Here is a 17157-nt window from a genome sequence, read left to right as displayed (position 1 = left end):
TCTCATATCCCGATATAAGAATTCTATCGTCCCGATAACGATATAAATCACAAAAATGTAACATTTTCTGTAAATTCTGTGAATCTCGGGCAGCTCGTCTTGCGGAAAGTGTTTCCAGCTGCGCGTCATGTACTTTGAGTCGAGTGTTTTAACCGATGCATGAAACTATACATTTTTAGATATAAGTTGTAATGGCCGCCGTTTTCTTTGTATTTATTACACGGCGTGCTGCGGGGAAAAGCCTGTTCTAACCTTTTAGTCTAAGGTTTATTTTTTAAACAACTGTTGGCTCTTTTTTTACTTCTCATCTGTAAATAATCTGCTCTTTCACGTGATTCAGTTTATTTTGAAAAGTCTCAACAGGATCTTGAGCTTTATTGTGAAAGGTTTATGTGGAACATAAACAAGCGGACACGCGATGCTGTTACCGTCGTTGTTGCTAACCACAACGCATAAAAACAGGGGCTTGTCCGTCTGTAGTGTGGTTATATTAAATATAAGAGAAAGAGAGAACTTTAAGAAATTAATATAGCCACTACAGTGACCGTCAAAACAATGAAAAAATACTGCCGTAAACAGTTTATTTTGTGACAGCACGAAACAAACGATAGCGTAAATCATCCGATATATATCGTTATATCGAACAGCCCTAATCATAGAACTTGAAGTTAATGGCTGAATGCATGGTGATGAGACCTATCATTCAATCTACATTTTATAGCGTATGAAACTGCTCACCTCACTGCTCACTTGAATAATACCACTGCTTACCTCTTATTGAATCTTTGGGTGCAGACTTAATTGAAGAGCCTCGTATAAACAGGCAGGGTGTGATGTTTAGGGAAACCAAAGAATACAGGCGCCATCATTTCTGCCAGAAGACTCATGGGGTGCACCGAAGCTTTCATTGTGGACTGGCTAGATACCTTCTGCATTCAGAAAGAAAACAAGAAGGGCATACACCATAAACAATAATAACTGACAAAAATAATGAGACAAGAAATTAAAGTAACAAAATAAGTGCAAATCAAGTTTCCCTGTGTTGCAGTGTAGCTGAATGTTTTTCAACAATTTGATTTACGGTAAAACACATACCAAATATTTCCAGCCAAGGTTTGTTTCAATCTTCAGCATGTTTTTCCTGCCATTGTCTTGAAACTGTTTCATCTGTCCCTCTCATTTGATGCTGTTTACAAAAAGAAAACAGCAATATTGTAAAGGGAAAAAGGAAAATGAATTTAATGGGAAAAAAAAGAAAAAAAGATTATGACCTGAAATCTCACCATTTCCTGAGAGTCACAGGTCCTTTGAGTATCCTTATGGTTTCTGCTCAAATTCAGTGTCTGAAAAGGGCAGGAACAAAACAAACCTTTTTAATCATAATAAAGACAAAATAAGACTTAGAGACAGACAACAAAGAAATGTGTAAAATATGTACACCGAAAGAAACAACGTGGCTCATTCCGATGCAGTTTACAATGAAGCACGTAGCCCCTTGATGACTGAACTACCTTACCACAGAAATTACAGATTAACATAACTCCATGTACTTTGGTAATTCCTCCCTAGCAAATTAAGCAGCCAAACACAGAAACTAATCCAGAGCAATGCTTTCCTGGCGACAGTAATGCTAACTCAACTCACAAATGCTAACTTAATTCACAACCTCACTCATAAAAAACGAACTGCTAAAATTATCTATAAACGCTGGGCTGGTGGATTTTTATAACAGAGATTACTTGAAGTTGCATGTACTCACCTCACCTCGAACTAATTGTAAGCTGCCAGGATGTCTACAAATTCCGAAGATGCTGTGGTCCAAGCAGCCATAAATGGCGCTAATATAGGAGTTCAAAACTGTGTCCGTTAGCGAAGCCAAGTCTCCTGCATGAAAAAAAGAGCGGTTGGCACACAGCTCAGCAGCGCGCCGCGCTATTGGTCATTTTCAGGTGACGTCATCCCGCAATGTAACGTCGCTCTTTGTTTCTTTAGGAGGAGGCTCGAATTTGATCAGAAGTCACGTCTGCAGACCGCTGCAGCCACGTCTTGCCTTGCTTCCCCTTTTTTTGGTGAAATGGTTCGCTCATACTGCACAATGTTGCTACCAGAATTTTTTTTTCTCTGCAATTCGAACGTAAAACGTCTGTACACAGTTTACCAGCAGTTTAGCTACCAATCAACAGCGATCACACAAACTCAAAATTTAAGGCGGACCCACTTAAGGTGGTCTGATAATATGGCGTGAAACACAACAACATAAAGTTGTTTTAAAATAATAATTAAAAAAGATTATTGAAATCAATTTTATTCACAACCATGAACTTTATTTTTAACATCTTCTTTTGCTGTTGATTTTTTTTTTATCAGAAGGTTAACAATGATAAACTGCAGGCCTAACTTTTAATCTGTATATCAGTATCTGAATTTTAAAATAAAAAAAAATACTATCAATTTTATTGTCTTTCACTGCTGATATTTCCTTTTTTTTAAAATGGTATTTACTGGTTGTATTATTACAGTGGACCCTATTTTTTAACATCTTGCTTCTGTAAAAATGAATGTTTTTGTTTGCTTAAAAATCTACAGCTTTATACTGTGAATTCCAATGTGCACAACCCCAAAATATGTAGTTTTACTCAAATAATACCGTAAAATCTAAGTGTTTCAGACATTTTCAACATTACAATATTTAATTGTAAAATGTATGCATATTTTTTTGTTTTCACAGACAATATTTATAATTTCAACATTTTATTACAGTAAAAAACAAAGTTTTTTCCAGTCTCACAATTAACGGTTATTCAATCTATTTAATACAGTAAAAGGAAGTTTTTGGTTTTACGCTCCATTACCGTTGGAATTTGACGGTGTTTTGCTGTATATTTTACTGACTTTTGTTACAGTGTTGGCTTTTAGTAATCATTTTGTGTTTTCCAAAACACCATATGCTACAAAATGTTCAGTATTACAATTAAATAAATTGCAATTAAAGAACACAAAGTAAACTTAATTTTCTTTATTTTTACTTTCATTATAGTGAATTTCTCAGTACAGTAAGCATGTCAGAGGACCAGATCCTGTATGACAGCTTTTTCAGATTGTTTTTCATATTTTTTAAAGAATTTGCACCTGTAACCTTTCACTTGGAAACACTTCAGAGACATGTGCTGTTTCTTCTTGGGACAATTGTTTAAGTTCATATGCTTAAGTTTCTCCTGGTTAGAGGTGCAGGCAACTCTCACCACTTTCTCCACTTCACCTGGTGGTAGACATGTTTCCTTACATGGTTGGAGATGAGTGAATGAGAGAATGTAAATTGTGTGAAGATTTCAATGTTGGATTCTGCACACACTGTAGGATTGTGTAGTCTGTGATTACACAACAATGATTTTCACTTACACATCTATTCCTGAAGATAAAAACAAAATAAACTTGTGTGCATATTTTATAAATATAATGTTAATTCTGTGTATGTAGTTTATTCATTTATTTATTTTCATAAGTTAAAAATGTTTCTGTGCACATATTAATAAATAAGGGCCCATGTTTATCTGACACGCACAGAGGTGCCACATTCCATCAGGCAAGCCAGCCAACTGCTCCAGGCCTCAGGGCACTAAGGGGTTGTCCAAGGGCTGACAAACTTTAAACCACAGCAGTTACAATGTGCAAAGTTTGCAGTGACAGTTGGAGGGACCTGGCCTCTTTAAAGTGGCCCCACCTGACTCCAATCAATCCAATTACAAGTGGCACTATTTTTCTGTTTCGTCAAACCTAATAATTTATGTCAATCAATGGAAATTCAGAGGACTTATATGTCTGAAAGTGTAAAAAGAGAAGAGAAAAAAAAGGAAGATGAGAAAAAGGGGGACAGGGGTGAGTGGAAAAGAATAATTGTTAAATATAATACTAAATGATTAAATAGTGCTAGTCTGTAATGTGAATCCCATCAGCAACACATGAATTCTTTTGCTTACTTTGACTTTTAACATTAGTTAACCTTGCAGGAGCACTTTTAACCCAAGTAGTTCTTATATTAAGTAAAAGAAAAAGAAAATTTAAGCAACACAAATTATCATGTGAAATTTAAAAAAAAGTCAAGAAATGAAATGTAAGGAAGTAAAAAAATAAAAATAAAATTACATTTAAAAAAATGTTGAAATGTGTCTTTTTAGAATTACTGGTAGATATTGTATTTAGTACTGTTAACAGGATTGCTAAGTAGAAGTAGTAGATTTCTAGTCAAATAACACAAACACACTGAGGGATCCCTTTTTACTTTGTTTCAGCTTCAGGAAGTCATCTTCAGGTCTTAACAGATGATTCCTTGATTTTATTGATGTGACCTTGAAGTCTTGACAGAAACTACCTGGTTGTATGATAAATATAATTAATTACATAGCCCATCACTATGAGCTCTTGGTAAATGGTGGTGATTCTTAATGGTGGGTTACTGTTTTAAGAAATAATAAATTTGTTTCTGCTGTAGATTAAAAAATAAATAAATAAATAAAAAAATCACCAGGCACCTGGAGTTCAGGTCTTCTTATATTGAATCAATGAAACATATTCCTTCTGAACGCAATGAGGACAAGGTTTAGTTTATTTCAATTTAAGTATTTTCTTCAACACTGAAATAAAATATGTATTTTCCATCAGAGATTGTAATGCGTGTATAAAAACAGTTGCATATGTGTGTCTATGTAGGGTCTCAGTCATCCAGGTCATGGTGGTCTTACCAAGAAGAGTCTTGACCCCAAATGAAATCCAGTTGCCTTCAACTCCAGTGCTCAAGACTGCATGTGCTTTATATCGCACTTATATTTTGACTTCATAGCTTTTAAATGAAGTTCTTCATGATGTGAAGCCTACATATAATTACAATTGTACATGTACCTGCTTTTACATTACACTGCACTGAAGGAATAGTCAGATGTGATGTGATTACACTGGAAAGGTAATCTATGAAAAAGCCTAGTGTCAGACAGGCCATGGTGGGGAGCCGTCTGGCTGTGTAGGCTGTGGGAGGCTCTTCAAAGTGGAAGAAATTAGATCATTTTTATACAGTAACAAAGCTATGTTTCCAAAATCCTTCTTAGGTCTTATTTCTTATCTATACACACAGTGGTATTCTGTTCAACCTATAAAGTGGGTCTGAGTTTTACATTTGCATTTCCTCACTTTGATTTCTCATAATGGTGAGGGAAAAGATGAATGAATACTCTATTGGACACAGCTGGATTTCACATGCTTTTTACTCTTAAAAACCAAGAATGAGAAAAAAGAATCCCCTCATGTCTCTGCATGAAATATAAATGTGTGCACAACATTTCATGGCATATGAGTAAGAGAAGACCATCCATCCATCCATCCGTCCATCAATCCTGTGCCGGTTCTTGAGGTACAGGCAGCAGACGCCCAGACCTCAATCTCTCCGACCACCTTTTGCTGCTCTTTTAGTGGGACACCAAGGTGTACCCCCTCACAAATGTCAAGTTCATCATTGTCACTTTAACTCTGAGCCCAGACATCTATACAGGAAGCTCAATCCCACTTCTTGGAACAGCAGTCTCATTCTTTCAGTCACTACCTGCATAGGTCATGGTGCCACCATTGGTCAGTGTTTGAACATTAAATATATACTGTGCGCATAGCATAAGTTCTCTCTCCCAAATTGTCTGATGGCTTTGCGCAATCATTTCAAGGCTGACTTCAAATCTCACTCCATGACATCACCAAGCTCCCACACCCCAGTTTTTGCTTCAGGGTCAACAACAACACCCTGCGGTGCAGCTGTTTTACCAATGGAGAAGCAGAGCTCGGTCTATTTGGACTCAGTGTCCCAGCCTCCCTTGGAATGCTGCCAAATGTCTGCCAGTGGTCTAGGCTGAAGAGCTCCTGGAGCACCCTCACTATACATTTTACAATGACAAACCTGTCCGGCACTCTCACGTACCACCTGATCCAACTGATAGCTCAGCTCCTCTCTTCACTCAAGTGTCTAAGACAGCCATGGATCTCCCGCAGATCTAATGACACTATTATAAAACTGCTCATCTCTTTGGATCTTCATATCCTGGCACCAATATGTGAAAAAACCCAACATCCTCTTTCAATTTTAAGGTTTTGTGTATCAGGACAAAATAATGAAAAATGTGTAGTTCCAACCAGGTTCTAAAATGATTAAAATACAAACTCGGATGCGGAATAACATCACATACCACTGTGTCAATGTTTATTTCTCCAAAACTAAGCAAAAATGCAAATGCAGATTGTAGATAAACTAAGTACATCACATGATTCAGTAGCTTTTAGAACCATCTTTTGTAGCAATAACTGGAGGTAATTGTTTTGTGTATGACTTTATCAGTCTTCCACATTAGTGTTGAGGAATTCTGGTCCACACTTCTTTACACTGTGTCATTCGTTCATTGAGGTTAGGTTAAGGATCCATCACAGCGTTTCAGTTTGGTTAAGTTCTGCAGTTTGTGACAGTACAATACCATGATTCCCTTTTTAAGCGATTCTGCTATAGATCCTTTCTGGATATCTTTGGGACCAAGCTGTTGCACGACCTATTGGACATATGGCCTCACTTCTGACTCCTGTATATTTTGCTATTTAGAGGAGCTCAAGGTTAACTGCACTTCAAAACAAAGCAATTTTTCACCCCATCCACTAACATGCTTGACAGTTCATATGAGGTAGTTATGTGGCTATGTACTGTGCTTGGTTTTCACCTAACATGGCACTGTGCATCATGGCCACACTGGACTCATCTGTCCAAAGGACATTATACCAGACGTCTTGCGATTTGTTTAGGCACAGCTTTGAAGTGATGCTACCCCATGCCAGATTGGTGGGCAGCAACAATTACTTCTCTAAGTTTATTGCTGTTGTCTTTCCTTCTTACCATTGTGTTAACACACAACTGAATGCTGTGGACCAGTAAACTGCCAAAACTTCTGCTTTTATAGAGATCACATTTACCAGCGATGAATAAATCAAGTCTGTTATATTAGCAGCAACTGGGTAGTACCTATCTTCCCAACTCCTATGGAAGCAGTAAAGAAGTACTTAATTCTTCACATTAATGTGAATGTTTTTCTTTTTCACATGACCATATAGGTCCTGGGATTATTCATGCACACAAACCACTCCACCATCAAAATAAGGCAGCAGTTCACAGAATGAAAATTCTTCACTTACCAGTGGTAAGTGGGCTATATCGCTACAGTTTTTCTAGCATGCTGACTTCAATATTAAAACCTACACTGGACTACCTGTGATTGTTCCCTTGTACAACACAATTCATTTTCACTATCTTGAACTAGCACGTACACACTGTTAAAGCAAAATTCTCATTTTTCTTAACATTATATCATTAAATGTATACTGTTTAGATAAAAAGTGTAAAATAACACTGGCATATTACCACCCTATGAAACTGATATGAGAATATGCTTGCTAACTGTTGCAGACAAAGAGTAAAAAGTAACAATATCTGTTACTTCACATGCTATGTAGGTCAAAAGCTCATAAGTCAGCTAATAATCTGTTCTTTGTGGCTGGAAAGACAGTGTTCAGTGGGTATTCTGAACTTCTTTCAGTAAAAATCGTGGAGAAAATAAAAAACAAGAAGACATTTCTATGTGTGACTTGACTACCAACTGTAAATTTCTGACTGGGTTGACTGTGTAATAAGGTCACGTTCGGTGTCCTGGTTGCATCTGGAGAACTGGAGCTGTAAGGAGGAAGAGTAGTGGGTAAGGGAATGGGAATGCAGAAGCTGTAGAATACAGAGAATCCTGTGAGTGTGGCATCAAAGTCAATCATGCTAAAGCTATACACTCCCTCAATCTGTCCGTCCATCTGCCTCCCTTGTGTGCCTCATCCCTCTCCCCTCTGTGTCTGTTTCTTAACTGACAGATCCTCTACTCTCACCTCATCTTTCATCCTCACAGACTAGTTTTTCTCAACCTTTGTTGATCTCACAAGTCTAACCTGAAGCAGAAGTGTTTTATTTGTGTGAAGTCATTAAGAATCTTCCACACTGTTACCTCATTACAGACAGAAGCAGCAAACCAGTCCTGTTTAATGTGCTTGAACTTCTGTAGCTCAACTTGTTTCAGTAACTTCTTTTCTTTAGCCAAACTCTTGTCTGTCTGTCGGTTGTCCATTCGCTCAACAGAACTTGTTCCGAACACCCACTGAGAATTTATCAATCCATCTCTTCTTCCCAGCTTTATCCTTCGAGTGATTGTTGGATGTTCACTGTGGGGGGTTGTCGAGGCCAGTCAGCTCCTGGGGGGTGGTGATGATGAGATAGGTAGACTAAAGAAATCTTGCAGATCTTGTTGAGCTTTGCCTTGCCACATTATGAAAAGAGATGAGGTAATGCTTAGGCTGAAAGGCACAATATAATTCCCCTATTGGTTAACTAAACGTAAGAGGGAAAACTTGCTGATGTTATCAGCCTAAAGATGATATAGGCACAACTAGTTGCATGTTAGAAATATATGTTTTAAGTTAAAGCCTGGTTTATTGGATTACCAAGTGTTGGATAAATCCTTACTGTGTATATAAGACAAATGGGATTTAAATTTGAAACACTGGTCAATTACCAATGGAAAAAATATTTCTTATATAATATACATTCTTATTGGTTAATTATTATGCTAATAGAAATGGTTTTAAAGAAACTGAATTAGTACATGGCTCATAAGTTACTTTATTTAACTTAAATTCTTTAGTTTTGTTATCAACTATGATGTCTATATGTCTATAATGCAATGTGAAAACAATGACTAATGTGTCATGGAGCTACACGCTCTGGACAGGTTTCCAAAATGTTTCCACAATTTTATAAAATGCCATTAACAGCAACCTTTGTGAAAGTTTAAAAGACAGCATTTCTAGAAATGCAAGATGTATCAAGTGTTACCTAGCCTCTCATTTGAGAGGACAAGAGAAAAAAACAGAAGCCGTCAAAATGGCAACGTAAGCAGTTTTATACTGTAGCAGAAAACAGTAATCAATTGCTTTCTCCTGGATGGAAAACATTTAATGTGTATTGTATTGTATTCAATTAGAAAGGGGTGCAGATAATGTATATATGTATATCTATATCTATATCTATATCTATATATATATATAAAACAAACTAGATCTGTAAATACGTATAATATGCTAAACCAGCATTATGCAGTTGCAGCACGAAGAAGATTTATGTCCCAGTGTTGCTCAGCCTTTTCATAAATGGTGCTGATAACCTTACCAGTTCAAAATCCCAGAAACCTGTCATATACAGTTGGAAGTTAAGATTTCTAAAGAGCTGCTACCTAAAAATTTATTCAGAGTCAGTGACTAAGCTTAAGAGCTGAGGCAAAAAGAGCAGGAGAACTGGAAGAGAGGAGTCTACAGGAGGGAGTGTCTGGAGGGGGTGGTGACTGTCTGCGGTGCAATCCAGGCTGAGAGAGTGGCAGGAGTCTGATGGAAGACAGAATTAGCAAAACTTGAAAAAGAAACTGGATTTTCAAAGGATTGCTGAAATGTGAGTAACCATGAAGTTGAATCTCTGTGTTGTAGCTGAAGCCTATATTTGCAATATGCAGCTGCTGGTCGCAAGATTTTTCAGCCCTGGCTCCAGTTCTAAGGCATAAAAGAAACAGGCACACAAGAAGAAATGGAAAAAGAATGAAGTTCCTGGCTGGGAGGGAGGGGAGACAGTGGGTGGTTACAAGTTCAGTTTGAAGAGCTGTCAAGTTTTCACTACATGTTACCGTGGTCAAAAGAGTTTGCAGTGACAAAATGATTTCAGTATTAACAGAAAATGTGAATAACAATTTTAAAAAAATAAATAAAAACAAATTATACTTACAAGTGTAGGTAGATGGAAAGAGGAAGATGTACAGAGCATAATAAGATGTAAAATTACACACATATATACAATATTGTGTGTTAAAACAGAATATTAATATTTTATGATGGCAGGTATATTGCAATAGCCGTATTGTGAAGCCTGGGACAGACTGGCAATTTTCAAGCTTTATTCTTCATTAATGGAAAATAAAGCAAATTGGAGTAAATTCAGTACTTGAATGGATTAATCAAGGAACAAGATAAAGGGATACTATTACTTCCCCAAAACTGTCCAGATGTTTGACGTTTGGAATAAAAAAATCCTCCAAATATTCACTGTTTGTTGTCAAGTTATGACAAAAAGATTTTGGGCAAAAGTGTGTAATGTGCCATGTTAATGCCATATTTAGAAGAAAAAACTACACTGCACACCTACACTAAAACAAATATCTATAATTTTTTTTCATCATGATTTCAGGTAATGAAGCCACCAGAAATTCATTTTCTTTTCTATTTTGTAGCTCCTTGATAAAAGAGGTGATGATTTTGTATGGCTTAATTGAAAGACTTGGAATTTAGTTTAGCTGAACTCCGTTGCAGTGGGCAATACATCTGGATGCCTTTTTGTATCAAAGAGTCATTGGTTGCACTTGCACTTTTTTGGCCTGGGTATTTTCAGCAGTCACCCTGAAATCTAGTGCGTACTTGTGGTTCTCCAACTCAATTTTAGGGAATCACAGATATTACAATATGTTCAACTGATATTTGATTGAGAAAAAACCCCACAAAACAACCCTATTTTGAGTCATAGGCAAACAGGTTATGCTCTTTCTCATTAACATAAGAGTACTTGGACTCGCTACTACAAAATGTTCATATATATTTTTAAACCTTTAGCAATGCACTCATAAAAAAAAAATCTCTTCATTAAGAAGAGTGTGAAATTATGGAAAGTTGTAATATTCTCCTTAACTTACCCTTCTTGCTCATCTTTCATTATGTCTGTGATAGGAAGTCTACCAAGTAACTGGGATGCTGGTTAAGACATGGACAGCATTTAAAATATCCAATTCTTCATTTTGAAATGGAATGATATCTAAAAACACAGTTAAAACACAATGAGTTGGCATTTGGCATTGAAAGGAAATTTAAGAAATTATGGACTCGTGTCTGAACCACAAACACTTGATACCACCTACGATGCAGAAAGACAAAATACAGTCGGTGCTATGCAGCAGAAAGATGGGAGAGTGGTGTTGGGGAAGAGGCTGGAGTGTGTGAGTGTGCACTGAGCGAACAGGCACAGCCATGTAAAATGGTTGAGTGTATGTCTTGTCTGTGAGAGAAGGCAACAAATGGACAAACTTCAAGTGTGTGAGGGAGGTGTAGGTTGTCACAGATGGATGACTAAAAGGAAGGAACAGAAAACGGTGGATGAGAGGCGGGTGAGAAGTGAAATGGAAGAGCAGGCATTAATGGATGGATAAAATAAAAAATGTGTACCAGTTGGACAGCTGTCTTTCTCGTCTTTTTTCTTCAAGTCTGGGGACGTGATTACTTGAAGGGAGTTAAACACAAAATATGCACACAAAATCAACGTAGTTTAAAAAACAGCATTTCAGTGTGACAAAAATTAAACTCTGAAAAATATTTGAAACCTCTGGCTGCCTTGCAGCTGCTCTAATCAAGATTTTATGCAAAATGCTGTGGCAAAGTGAGACTGAAGCAGATATTATTCACTAAATAGTCAAATGAAAACCCATGGTTTAACCCGGTTGATATTAGTGAATTTTTAGATTTTTGAGGTGGATCAGACATTGTTTTATGTGATAACGATATAATAGATGAATGAAAATATTGCTTTTACAATCAGTCCAATAAAATAAGTCGCAAGTATGCCCAGATGAGGGTGTGAACCTGTGAAACATATGGCATGTACTGTATGCGTTATGTGTTGAGCAGTAGGAAATCACCTGAAAAGGCTGGCAACGTGTAAACATCATCATTAGATGTATAAAATTAGATGTATAAAAGTTTTAAAGACAGTAAGTTCTGTGACACCATTATTTAGTGTGTTAGATTTTAAATGCACACGTAACCTACAAATATTCCTCAAATGTTATATTTCATAATATTAGTATCAATTAAAAAAATCCTATAGATGACAGCTAGAGATTACTTTGATCAATTTGATCCCATCAAAAGCAAAATGTGATGTTTCTAGATACCAGCTACACCACAGACATATGATGAAGATGTCTGGGGTCCAGGTTTTGAGTGTAAAAACAATAAATGTATTTGTACAAGCTTAATGCCTTCATGAAATAAAATGTAATAGTAGTAATACACACCTATTGCATGCATATGCATATGGAATACCTGTATTGACGGTATTGAGGGTTTTCAATGTCCCTTACTACAGGTAGAAATGTTTACTATCAACTACATTCTTCATCTGTATGGCTAAATTTAGGCATCTAAAATTATTTGACCTACACTTAACTATGTATAGGGATTCATGACAATAACAATAAATTAAAGGAAAAGCTAGAAAAGAGCCCAACCCTCGAAGTCCCACACTTTGTACTACAATGTTATAACGACCATTTCCTATGTACTCTTCTCATCTTTGAAGTTTCATCTAGACCATGTACTCAGATATAATCTGAGACGTTACCTACTTCACAGGATATCTTGCTTGACAAATTGATGTAAGAATATAAATGAATACTAGCAAAGATAATACAAGTGAAATTTGCGCTCGTGTCGTAGGGTTTTTCCATGCATTTCTAACCAGTATTAGATTATGACATACAGTTACTCAGACTGTGGGGTTTAAGGAAAATAAAACTGAGTATTTATGGTCCCAAAGAAGTGAGGAGCTTTTCAGCGGATGCCTTGTCTGCTGTGATATCTGTCAGCATGCTGAAAGGCTGCTATAAGCCATCCTCTGGGATCGCTCAGGTGGAGAATGCCAAATTCTTCCTGTCAGGGTAGTATAAATATTTCCTTTGTGTTTATTGTCCATTATGCAAGGACTGTAACATGTGTTGGTCTGTTTTTTCTCCTTGTTTTCTTTTCCTTTTTTTTTTAAATTTATTTATTTTGGGGGGTGTTTCAGTCTGTTTGGTCAAGGAGATGCTCTGTAGTTACTTCACCTGTCTGATAGGGTTGTGCTCCACTGAAAAGATGAAAGCTGGTTTGCATGCAGCCTTTTTTTGTTTTGTTTCCTATCTTTATGTGCAGGATATTATATTTGTCTGCAATATAGATTTAGTTATTGTTTTTATTTTTTCTTTACTAGTCGATAAACACAGATTAAATAGTAGTACATTAGACCTTTTATTCCACTATGTCATAATGTATGTTTTAGAAAATTCTGGAAAACTCTTTTACCTGCTAACTCAGGTGTGGTTAAGGTTGAGGAAAGATTTTGACAATCAAAGTTAGGATACAATCACAGTTGTGAAATGCAAATATTGATCTGCAACCCATAATTCATACCCCAACCTGACATCCTGCCAAAATTTAAGAGATATTACTTTCTGCCTTGGCATTTAATCAGAATTCTGACAGTTTGCAGTAAGGATTTAATTCTCTCAAGTCAGGGTTGCTCAACTGTTTATGCCAATTTTGAGGTTGTAATTTATGATGATGTTTTCATTTATGACATATTGATGAAATAAGTCTAACTGGCTTTGAGTATGGGCTTTTCGATATTAGTTGATTTCAGTTCATGTGCGATGAGAAAGTAAATGAAAAAGCATTTTGCAACTTTTAGGAGTGAAGATTAATCCACTTAACATTGGACGTAGGATAGACATGCAGATGTCTGTACTGAGTCCGTCGGTCCATGACCGTTTCTAGATATCTATGTGACATCCAAACTAGTTCCAGAATTTGGACGTCCAACCGTGACTCAACCTGGACGTCAATATGACGTTCAACATTTGAACTGTGAACTTAAATGTATAAATATCAAAGTTGTTGTTATCAACATGATACATAGGAATACTGATTATGTATAAACAAACACGATTTATTATGTGTTAGCCTGTTGATTTATTCAATACATGTAGGTAATTCTTTTGTTATTTTAAATTTTCCTGCTTTTCTTAAACTGGTTTATTTATTTTAGTTAATCAACTCATTTGTTTGTAATCAGGTTAACGATGTAATCTATTAAAATCTGTTACAGTATTAAAACCATTGAAATCAATCTTAAAATGTAAAATACTAAAGGTGAATATATTTAGAAAAAAAATAGAAATTCCTTTTGCTCTTTTAGACTTTCATAAGTTTAAACACACGTTTTCATTATATATGGTTAATTTTTACAAGTATCCTGTTTTATTATGAAAAGCTCTGTAAGAGGAAGTGAATGGTGTCGACATCACTGAGCTATCTGCTCGACAGTCTTTGTCTATGCACACTTTTTGCAAACTGACTGTGAGAAGCTGGGGACATTTCTGCTCCAAATCCACCGAGCAGCTGCTCACTTTTGTTTAATTCAAGAGTTCCATCTTAGAGATGTCCGCTGGTCACTCTGCATTCCTTCGCACATAACTGTTTCTGTACAGAAAACATGTCCTCCACCCTCTGAAAAGATGGGACTACAGAGCCTATACATGTAGAACCATTATAACAAACGACGTCTAAACTGAATCTACGTTTGACATTGAAAAGACGTCAACAACGACCATATTTGGAACCCATACTCAGAGGTCCTACCGACAACAACATTATACGTTCAGCAGATGTCGAAAAAAAGATGGCACCTTACAAAACAACCTCTTCAGTGGACCAGAAATGGAGGTCTAAAAATGACTTGTAAAAAAGACATCATTTCGCATCACCTTGAACAGTGGGTATGGAAATTTGGACTTTTATTTTTATTAGACCTAAGGACAAGAATGTGACAGCAAAGTGCAAAATCTGTCCAGGCTAGAAACAGTGTTGCTAAGATAGCCACTCTTTGCAAGCATATGCAAAGACAGCATGCTAAAAACAAGCTAGTAGTAAAGAAATCTGAATGATGACCTCAGTGTATGCTGACTCCAGCATCGCAGCCAGAGCTTGATCGCCACCAGGTTACTAAAGTTGTCAGGCTTATGGCACTGTTGCCTTCACTTCTACCTGTTCATGTTTCTGAAATGTGATTGCAGTGATTGCTGTGAAGTGCTCTTTGACTTGGTTGTCAACCTTGCTGTTATCTTTGTGTTAATACTTAAGCACTAAAAGAAAGATGTCCTCATATGGTATGGATTTGTGTCAGTGTTAATGACAATAATTGAATGAAAATGCATCCGAAGGCATGTCATAGAGTTACTGGTACCAACATTGGTATTAGTATTGGATAAGTACCAGCATGAAGGGACTGATACTTTGGTTTCAGTTTCACTCCTCTGTTTTCATTACACTGCTCTACAACAGAAAGTAGACATGTCTGTGTAAACACCACTCCCTTCATGCAAGGCCTCTTTACTCAACCCCGTCCTCCCTGCTCATCCTTGTTTTGTTGTGCAGTCATGTGACTCCGAGGTGTTGAGCAAAGACTGTAGTGAGTGTGAATGAGAAGCATCATGTGGAGGAATTTTGCAGCTGTAAATAAAAACAGTGCAAAAAGTATTACTTCTAGGAAGGAAATTCTCTACTGTGACACCACCACCAATTTATAAAAACACATTAAAAGTAAGTAAATAACTTCTTTTCGTTCCTGCAATGAGCAGCAATTTAACAAGAGAGAAAGAGAGGAAGAGGGAGAGGGAAATCCCTCAGATCGACCCTGACCCCAGCACAGAAAGAGAGACAGCCCACTGGCAGAGTCCTTTCAGAGAGGCAAAAAATATCCAGGTAGCTCATATAGTGGTGAAAGAAATGTTTCAGTTATGAGTCATGTCAGCTCTTCAGCAGTAGATGTTAATTTTCTAAATGTTATATCTTTTCAAGTGTTATAATTGTTAATTCAGCAAAGTCATTGCCTCTAGGCTATATTTACACATTCAAATGATATACTCTAACCCAATGAAACATGTTTAATGAGCAGTTTTATTGAAACTGAGGAACATTTTTGTGTTAACTCTCAAGTCCATTTTATTTATTTAGCACATTTAAAATAACAGAAGTTAACCCAAACTTTTCAAAGCAAGGCAAACACAATTACTTTCTCCAAAAAGGCATATTTAAAAAACACATTACAAAGCTGTGAAAATGGTGTTATGTTGTGTTAAAAATTAAATTGAAAAACAAAAAACACAATTATTTAATTATCATTAAAATATGATTAGCATATTAATGATGCATTCATCGCATAAATCATGGTACATGCTCTCACCTATATATACTGCCTTTAAAAGTTAAAAACATCAGTAGTGGTGCTTGGTATCAGTGATACTGGCCATCTATCTATGTGGTATTCAATACCAAATTTTACAGTATAACACAACTCTTTACTTCCTTGGGGGAGTAAAGTCCCAAATTCCTTGGCTGGTGCCAGGGCCCAGAAAGTAGAAGAAGCTCAGTCAACATGACTATCAACTGGATCCCTACACATTACATGGCATGCATATATTTGCAGTGTTGGGGAGTAACGGAATACATGTACCGCCGTTACGTATTTAAAATATAAAATATGAGTAACTGTATTCTGTTACAGTTACCGTTTAAAAAGGTGGTATTCAGAATACAGTTACTTTGTTGAAATAAAGGGGTTACACAGCGGTCTTTTCCTGTTTCATATGTTAGGCTATGCCCTCTCTATTTTTGGTAATTCCACGCTGGTGGAAACCCAAACAAAACACGCATTAAGAGGCTCAAATGCCTGTGTCTCAATGACGTGAAGAAATATATATATATATATATATATATTTTAATGATTTAATATGAAGGCAATATGCAGAGTGTTACAGGCATCGCCCTAAAGAATGTAGCCTCATGGACAGTGTAGTCTGTGCTGCAGGGAGAATGGACTGCCATACCCGTTATTTGTCTGTGAACGCCAGGGAGGGAGAAAAAGGAGAGTGGAGCTGTCCACTGCCGCCAAAAAGAGTGCCTGACGAGCCCAGTTGTAAGTAAGCTATTAAGACTCGGCTGTACACTTTTTTTCGTGTTTTCCTCCGAAACAATAAGTTCCGTTGGAGCAGCCTTTCAATGCCTCTCTCTGTCTCTCGCTAGCAAAGTTGACCCAGACAACAAAGTAAAGCTAGTTTTCAGCTACGAGCCCGACACGACCCCGACGTATTAGCCAGAGGTCCCTTTACTACGGTTCGGAGCCGCGGACCTGTTTTGTATACGCGC

At 36.8% G+C, this 17157-nt stretch overlaps 1 long non-coding RNA gene across 1 annotated transcript; it reads right to left on the bottom strand.

Moving 5' to 3' along the window:
* Window positions 1–648: 648 nt before the first annotated feature.
* On the bottom strand, window positions 649–1870 carry LOC134643894 (uncharacterized). Its single transcript, XR_010096418.1, has 4 exons — window positions 1760–1870; window positions 1284–1343; window positions 1096–1186; window positions 649–929 (listed from the first exon to the last, which is right to left on the bottom strand). It is a non-coding gene; the product is annotated as an uncharacterized LOC134643894 (long non-coding RNA).
* Window positions 1871–17157: the final 15287 nt, after the last annotated feature.

Source organism: Pelmatolapia mariae, linkage group LG15 (assembly GCF_036321145.2).
Source record: "Pelmatolapia mariae isolate MD_Pm_ZW linkage group LG15, Pm_UMD_F_2, whole genome shotgun sequence".
NCBI lineage: Eukaryota > Metazoa > Chordata > Actinopteri > Cichliformes > Cichlidae > Pelmatolapia > Pelmatolapia mariae.
Note: the sequence above shows the minus strand (reverse complement) of the source record. Positions and strands in the feature narration are given on the sequence as shown.